The following is an 8,761-nucleotide window of genomic DNA, read 5'->3' on the forward strand; positions in this document are numbered from 1 at the left end:
ATTAACAACCCTCTGAGAGAAGAAATTCCTCATCCCTGTCTTCCTTTGAAACTGTACCCCCTTTCGAGGTTTCCCCACGAGGGGAAATATCCTCTCACCATCTATCCTGTCAAGCCCACTCAGAATCTTATATGTTTCAATAAGATCACCTCTCATTCTTCTAAACTCCAGTGAGTAGAGGTCCAACCTGCTCAACCTGTTCCTTATAAAACAATGCCTTCATCCCAGGAATCAGCCTACTGAATCTTCTCTGATATGCTTCCATGCAAGTGTATCCCTCCTTAAGTAAGGAGACCAAATTCATTGTATAAAATGCTTTGAAAATTTTCAGCATAAGGTGCTATATAAATGCAAGTATTTTTCTTTAACATTTTCCTTACTGTAACCTTTCTGTATCAAAGACGCATCAGACCATATCCTAGTGTAACTATTCTTCCCCAGTACCTCAAATCTATGAAACCTTTCCTTCTATGATCTGAAAACTTTAAAACTAAAATTATGTGTCATTTAATCACGAGATTACCCCTGCGGTGCAACCCCACTATCAACAGCATCTACAGACAGAGGCAAAATTACCTAGTTGGTCAGATTTAGTGTCGGTGGAGACTCCTCTTCCCAAAACAAACTGGGGCAACAGACTCCAGAAGCTTCACTAAGATATCTGAAATGATGATTAACTTTCTTACTGGATAGTTCTTCAGAAGAACCCGAATTAAAGCATGTATTGCTTTATACAGAGCTACATGAAAATATGTCAGAGTGATCAAGACAAAGTGTTAACTGATTGTCCATATCTGCCAAGCTGCCATCAAACATTTCTTCAGGCCCTGCACGGAATATAGGGACTAGCGTTTAAATGGGGTAGAGGGGCAGAAGGATCTGGCGATACAGATGCAGAATTCACTAAAAGTAACGACACAGGTAAATAAAGCCATAAATAAGGTTCATTGCTTGAGGGATAGAACTGAAAAGAGGAGAAGTTATGTTAAACTATACAGAACCTTGATTAGACCACACCTGGAGTACTGTGAATAATTCTGGTCTCCATATTATAATAAAGGATATAGAGGCACTGGAAAAGGTGCAAAAAAGATTTACTAGAACTGAAAAAGTATACCTCTCATGAAAGATTGAACAGGCTGGGGCTCTTTTCTCTAGAAAAGAGAAGACTGAGGAGTGACGTGATGGAGGTCTTTAAGATTATGAAAATGTTTGATAAGATAGACGTAGAGAAGATGTTTACACTTTCTGATGAGATGAGAACCAGAGGCCATGAGCAATGCTTCCTCTAAGATGTGAAAGTGCACTGCCACGCAGCAATCTGGAATGTACCACACAATGAAATAAATAGGCCGGTCACAACTTTATCTATTCATTGGGAGAAATTTCCTGCATAATGTGAGTCCTGGCTTTTAAAATGTAACTGCCCATGAACAAAAAAAGTAGTGTCAAGAAGAGTTTGTAGCCTGCTAATGCAAAGAAAATTTAGAGGGAATGTTGACCATAGATACAAGGTAGTCACTAATAAATCCAATAGGGAATTCAAGAGAAACTTCTCTTCCCGGGGAATGGTTAGAATGTGGAACTCACTACCACAGGAATAATTGAAGTGAATAGCATGAATGCACTTAAGAGGAAGCTAGATAAACACATGAAGGAGAAAGGAATTGAAAGATATGTTGATGGGTTTGCATGAAGAAGGGTGGGAGGAGGCTTGTGTGAAACAAACACTGGCATGGACCGAATAACCTGTTTCTGTGCCGTAACAGCTAAGTGATGCTATGTAATAGTCTTCTCAGGGTATGGCAGAGAAGCAGATACAGGACTGTGTCATCTGGTGTAAGAACACCTGCAACTGCCATGCAGTGTAGCGACACTAATGGCTATCTGTGGCCTGAAATGTGGCTAGATCTGCTTACAGGCAATGCTGACCTTTGGTGATGGTACCATCAGGTGGCACAGACAACAACCCTCTCCACAAGCATCACCTTAACTTTAGCAGCATTCAAGTAGGGGGATGGTTTCTGTGCTCCTTGTCTATGCCTGCACCTAGGTCCCCCATCCCTTCATTTTTTTTCCCTGCCACTTCTTAAACCCTTGCTCCTTTATCCTTTGCTGAGATGGGTAATAGTTTGAGATGCATTTTGATACTTGTCAAAGGCTTGTAATTTTTTGTCATCGTAACATTCCCCTTTAAGTGTTCCCTTCCCTTGAAAATTTGCTTTGCTAACAGTAAGTGTGCTTCTTAGACCCATCTGGTGTTGTAAATAATTATACAAATGAGCTAACTCTCGAGCAGGAGTACAATTAATACCTGACCTTTAAAGACAGCATTTTAAACCATTTAGCACCCTTAGACCTGTAACTGGAACTCAGCCGCATGGTATCTTCTCTCATTCCTTTTAGCCAATCATGATATCTTTCACTATAGACCTTAGCCCATCATCTCAGTAACACACTAGAATAGTTTCCAGCAGGGACGACTGGGTATTAATCAGGCACAGAAATCCTGGATTCCCCAAGCACTGAATTTCATTGTACTGTCCCTAAGGTTACTCTGGCTGAGATAAGTTAACTGATGAGATGGTTGACTGAATTAGGGAGTGTATTGTTCTGTATAGTTCAGTATCAACTCAATCAATGCAATTATCCACTGAGCCATCAGGAGACTACCATTAAATAAAGGATTTATTTTATTATAATTTATGACTTATTAAAAGAAAAGCAGTATATTTTATGGTGTTCTACTAAAGATTAAATTCGTGCCATCTTGCAGTGATGTCATAAATAAGAATATTAAATAACAATGCCATTAATATAAAAATTATGTGTCGAAGTGATTACGATAAAAATTGTCTCATCTCAAGATACAAACAATAATAAATCATTTGAACTTTAATGGTTATGACATATTCTAAATGTTGTGATGACATTAATTTCTTCCAATATACACAGCTTATGAACCTAAGTAGATCTGCAAATCTAAAAATGTGTTGTTTTAAGCCTAACACTTGTTAACATTGCATAATTTTGCAGATGAATGAAAGGTGTGTATGGATAACTAACCTACTGAATTATTCTCAGTCTTGATTAGGAGTGTATATAATGTTGATTTCAAACATGGCAGCCCTTGATGTCAAATATTCACAATTTCGTAGCAGGCACTCTGTTCGAAGTTGAATGCCAGCAAATGGCCTCTGTCTTTCTTGTTAAATTCCTAACAATTCATTACTATGTTGTTTTACCAGCATAGAAAAAGAGGGTGATAAAAACTAGCTGTTATTGAAGCCACAGCTGCTCTCTACATTAAAAGCTTAGTGACATCGGAGATGGAGAGTGAAATGAATCCCAGGATCTATGCGCGATGGTATGTTGACTGCCACAATGGTCACACAGGATTTTTGTTACAAGCATCGCAAGAATTAAGACTCTTCAGTGAATTAGGGTAGTGCGGGAGATCAATGAATGTAAACAATTCAATAATGTCATATGGCTGGTATTGGATCGAGAGGTGAAACAAGTGAGGCTGCAGACCAGCAAGAGATGTCAGTTAATGAAATCATAGAGGCAGAAGAGGCAGAGATAGGAGAAAGTGAGTGCATATATGTAAGGAGAAATGGAAAGATAAGTGGAATACTGCAGAGAACAGAAATGTCAAACATGTTGCAGGTAATGGGGAATACCTAAGGTGCTGCTGAGGAAGAAAATGCAGAATGAATGAGGAGGGAGTGGTGAGAGAAAGTGAAAGAGGAAATAAACTGTGTTATATAGATAGTTGTTTCTGTCCTGAGGAAAAGCTTAACAGGATGATGATTTATCTGCCAAGGATCGGGAATGTTGACGGAGATGTTGAGAGATAGGACCCCAAAGACATCTTTACAATCTACTGGATGGAGTATTTACCATGACTGTTCTGTTCAGTAGAAGCAGACCAGTAACAGAGTAAATTTTTTTTTTTAAACTTATTTTTGTGGGGCCTAGAGGAGCAGTTGAGGCTGCTACAGCTCCAGGCTTCCTCTCAACATTGCCAAAACTCTCCCAAAAGCCCTCCGTGGTTCATCTTGCTGCCAGCTCGGTGGTCTCCCAGTTGCCTTATATTGAGCCAGCCTTAACTTAATGAACTGCTTCTGATCACTTTTGTGTGGTTTGGAGTGGTAAGCTGATGACACATCAAAAGCAAAAGGAAATTAGGTGCCCTAAGAATATAATGACTTCAAATATTTCAAAAAGCTTTGCATCCTTGAAGTTCCATTAAACCATTTTTGTCATTTCGATCAATCCGTTTGCAGTTATATCGAAAATAATCCTTGGAATAAGGTATTCTTCAGGGCAGAAAATAATGTTCAGTATGTAAACTTCTTATAATAATGCTAATGCCTAGCATTAAAGACACGTAATAAAATGCTCAACTTCTCTGAGCACATTTAACAAAAAAAAGTGACTTTTGTGCAATGAATTTTCAGAGGTTAAATCAATACTGTTCTGGGTTTATTGATCTGTTTTGAGTATCATCTCCAACACCTGGAAACCACAGCGTATATTTTGTTCTCCATGTCAAATGTGAAAAAGTTTGGGTTGGTTATGGAATGTGTGACTATAGAAACAGAATGATTTCATTGCAGGGACTCAATGGGCCGAATCACAGAATCACCACAGCACAGAAGGAGGCCACTCTGCGCGAGCTCCCGGAAAGAGCAGTTTACCTAGTACCATTCCCCAGCCTTCTCTTCATAACCCTGCACATTCTTCCTTTTCAGATAACAATCCAATTCCTTCTTGAATGCCTTGATTGAACCTGCATCCACCATACTCTCAGGCAGTGCATTCCAGATTCTATTTACTCACTGCATGAAAAGGTTTTTCCTCATCCTTTGCCAATTACATTAAATCTATGCCCTCTTGTTCTCGATCCCTCTACCAATAGCAACAGCTTTTCCCTATCTACCCTGTCTAGACCCCTCAATTTTGAATACCTCTATCAACTCTCCTCTCAAGCTTCTCTTCAAAGGAAACAGTCCCAACTGTTCCAATCTGTCCATGTAGCTGAAGTTCCTCATCCCTGGAACCTTCATGTGAACCTTTACTGCATTCTCTCCAATGCCTTCACATCTTTCCTAAAGTGTGGCACCAGAACTGGACACAGTACTCCAGTTGAGGCTGAACCAGTGTTTTATACAAGTTTAACATAACTTCCTTGCTTTTGTACTCTATGCCACCATTAATGAAGCCTAGGATGCTCTATTAACCACTCTCTCAACCTGTCCTGCCACCTTCAATGATCTTTGCACATATACACCCAGATCCCTCTGCTTCTGCATCCCCTTTAGAATTTCACCCTTCCATGTTCTTCCTACCAAAATGAATCCCTTCACACTTCTCTGCATTAAATTTCATCTGCCACTTAACCGCCCATTCCACCAACCTGTGTATGTCGTTTTGAAGTTCTGCACTCTCCTCCTCACAGTTCACAATGTTTCCAAGTTTCAGAATCATCTGCAAATTTTGAAATTGTGCCCTGTATACCAAGGTCCAGGTCATTAATATATATCAGGAACAGCAAGGGTCCTAACTGCTTGGGGAACTCCATTACAAACCTTCCTCCAACCTGAAAAACATCCATTAATCATTCTGTTTCCTGTCACTCAGCCAATTTCATATCCATGTTGCTGCTGTCCCTTTTATTCCATGAGCTCCTTCTGTGCTTTAACCATTCTAGAATTCTATTTTCATTTGTACATCAGTAAGAATAACGATTTGTAACAATTTAGAAGATTTCCGAAGATTGCATTTTTTAAAATTAATTCTTTGGATGTAGATGTCGCTGGCAAGGCCAGCACTTATTGTCCATCCCTAATTGCCCTCGAGAAGGTGATGATTAGCCATCTTCTTGAACTGCTGCAGTCCATGTGGTGTAGGTAGACCCATAATTCTGTTAGGTAGGGAGTTCCAGGATTTTGACTCAGTGACAGTAAAATAATGGTGATATTGTTTCAAGTCAGGATGGTGAATGACTTGGAGGGGAACTTAATGATGATGGTGCTACCATGCATCTGTTGCCCTTTCCCTTCTAGGTGGTAGAGATTGCAGATTTGGAAGGTGCTGTCGAAGAAGCGTTGGGGAGTTGCCGCAGTGCACCTTGTAAATGGTACACGCTGGTGCCACTGTGTGCCAGTGGTGGAGGGAGTGAATGTTTAAGGTAGTGGATGGGGTTCTGATCAGGCAGGCTGTTTTGTCTTGGATGTTGTGAGCTTCTTGAGTGTTGTTGGAGCTGCACCCATCCAGGCAAGTGGAGTATTCCATCACACGCCTGACTTGTGCTTGTAGATGATGGACAGACTTTGGGGAGTCAGGATGTTAGTTACTTGCTGCAGAATTCCCAGCCTCTGATCTGCTCTTATAGTCACAGTATTTATCTGGCTGGTCCCGAAAAGTTTCTGGTCAATGGCAACCCCAGGATGTTGATAGTGGGGGATTCGGTGATGGTAATGCCATTGAATATCAAGGGGAGATGGTTAGATTCTCTTTTGTTGGAGATGGTCATTGTCTGGCACTTGTATGGCACAAATATCACTTGCCACTTATCAACCCAAGCCTGTATATTGTCCAGGCCTTGTTGCACGCGGGCACGGAACTGCTGCAATATCTGAGGAGTTGTGAATGGTACTGAACACTGTGCAATAATCAGCAAATATCCCCACTTCTGAACTTAGTTGAAAGGAAGGTAGTAGGACACTATCCTGAGGAACTCCTGCAGCGATATTCTGGGACTGAAGTTATTGACCTCCAACAGCCAGAATCATCTTCCTTTGTGCAAGGTGTGACTCTAAACAATGGAGAGTTTTGCCCCTGATTCTCATTGACTTCAATTTTGTTAGCGCTCCTTAATGCCATACTGGGTCACATGCTGCCTCGATGTCAAGGGCAGTCACTCTCACCTCATCGCTGGAATTCAGCTATTTTTGTCCATATTTGGACCAAGGCTGTAATGAGGTCTGGAGCTGTGTGGCCCTGGCAGAACCCAAACTGAGCGTCACTGAGCAGGTTATTGCTGAGTAAGTGCCGCTTCATAGCACGATTGATGACACATTCCGTTACTTTGCTGTTGATTGAGAGTAGAGCGATGGGGCGGTAATTGGCTGGATTGAATTTGTCTTGCTTTTTGCGGACAGGACATACCTGGCCAGTTTTCTACATTGTCGTGTAGATGCCTGTGTTGTAGCTGTACTCGAACAGCTTGGCTAAGGATACAGCTAGTTCTCAAGTACAAGTCTTCAATACCACAGCTGGGATGTAGCCAGGGCCCATAGCCTTTTTTGTATCCAGTGCCTTCAGCCATTTCTGGATAACATGTGAAGTGAATCAAATTGTCTGAAGACTGGTATCTATGTTTTTGGGTCCTCAGGAGGAGGCCGAGATGGATCATCCACTCAACACTTCTGGCTGAAGATGTCTGCAACTTAAAAGTCTTGCATATGGAACATATATTCTGCTCACAATAATCTGCCTTTTTAAGTCACAATTTTTGAGGTGCAGTTTTAATGTTAACATTTATAAAGTTAAAGCTCTTTATCAACCTGCTAATATTTTATAATTGCAAAATGGTGTCAACATTTTTAGTGGCAAAATTCTATGTCAACATTTGCCAGTCATGCAGTAATTATGGACCTCACACCACGAGGAGAAAATGTTGCATCACTTTTTCCCATGTCTCACATCCTCTGCATGGCCTGCTCACTCGCACATTGATTGAGTCACACTGCTCTGTTTCTAGCTCCTCTCTTCAAATAGCTGCTTCTCCACAACAACTAAAAGTCGACTTTGTCTGGGCTAACATTTCTGATGAGTTTAACTCCAGGGTAAATTTTCGCATTTATTTCATTAAGTTTTAATTTCCATGTTATTGTAATTGTCCATTGTTCCATGGCAGGGGCTGGCAACCTTTTTTACTTGAAGAACCTCTTTAAAAAAAAACCTAAAATAAAAACTATTGGCACCGCAAGATGAAAATCTATCATTTCTAAACCAAATACATGGCAAATGGCCAACTGTCTCCAGCAGAATGCATAATTTGCATATATAATAAAACACATGCATTTTTGTATCATTTATGTATCAATAGAAAAAAAAATCAATTAAAGTAGGCCTAACTCTGAATTATCATTTTTTTGGTGTTTTTGCATTTTTGATTTTTTTCTTCATATGTCAATTAAAGCATGTTTAGGTTTGGTGTGTCAATTTGCATGAATTATGCATAAGCATGTTTGGAAAGAAAATGTAAAAATGGTGAACCATATTAATTTGATGGAAAAACAGCACATTTCCACTTTGAATAAAAAAAACTTGAGAAATTTACATATAAAACTGAAAGAATATGTTTTGCCTTTGTGTTTTTATAACAGAATTTTTTTTTACTATACTTTTGTCAGTAAAGTCGGGCTGAATTTTACCAGCCCCGCGAAGCCGCAGGTCGTGGCGTGGGGACCGATAAAATGCTACGGGGAGAGGCCCGCCTCGAACCGCGATGTCGAGAAGGGCCTGCCGCATATTACCGGCGGCAGGGGGACCTTGGTGCATCCCCCACTCCCTCATCGCACGGCAGTGGGCCCTTCATCTAAATATGCAAATACACATAAACTTACATGCTAATAAACTTAGCTGCAGGCGGCGAACATCACACTCCAATTTTACCGACTCCGACTTCCGGGTGAGAACCTGGTGGGGAGTGGGGAGGAATAAAATTTTCAGGGCGGGACGGATGGAT

General features: G+C 40.6%; 1 protein-coding gene across 2 annotated transcripts in view; it reads left to right on the plus strand.

Moving 5' to 3' along the window:
• Positions 1–8,340, plus strand: part of LOC137379509 (ras association domain-containing protein 9-like) — a 45,617-nt gene extending 37,277 nt beyond the window's left edge. Inside the window, exons 4-5 of one of the 2 annotated variants that reach the window (XR_010976836.1) lie at positions 3,249–3,367; positions 7,403–8,340. The gene's annotated coding sequence lies outside the window, so the exon portion shown is untranslated. The remainder of the gene's footprint in view (positions 1–3,248; positions 3,368–7,402) is intronic. The other variant, XR_010976837.1, reaches the window with a different exon arrangement.
• Positions 8,341–8,761: the final 421 nt, after the last annotated feature.

This window comes from Heterodontus francisci, chromosome 18, assembly GCF_036365525.1.
Source record: "Heterodontus francisci isolate sHetFra1 chromosome 18, sHetFra1.hap1, whole genome shotgun sequence".
Lineage (NCBI taxonomy): Eukaryota > Metazoa > Chordata > Chondrichthyes > Heterodontiformes > Heterodontidae > Heterodontus > Heterodontus francisci.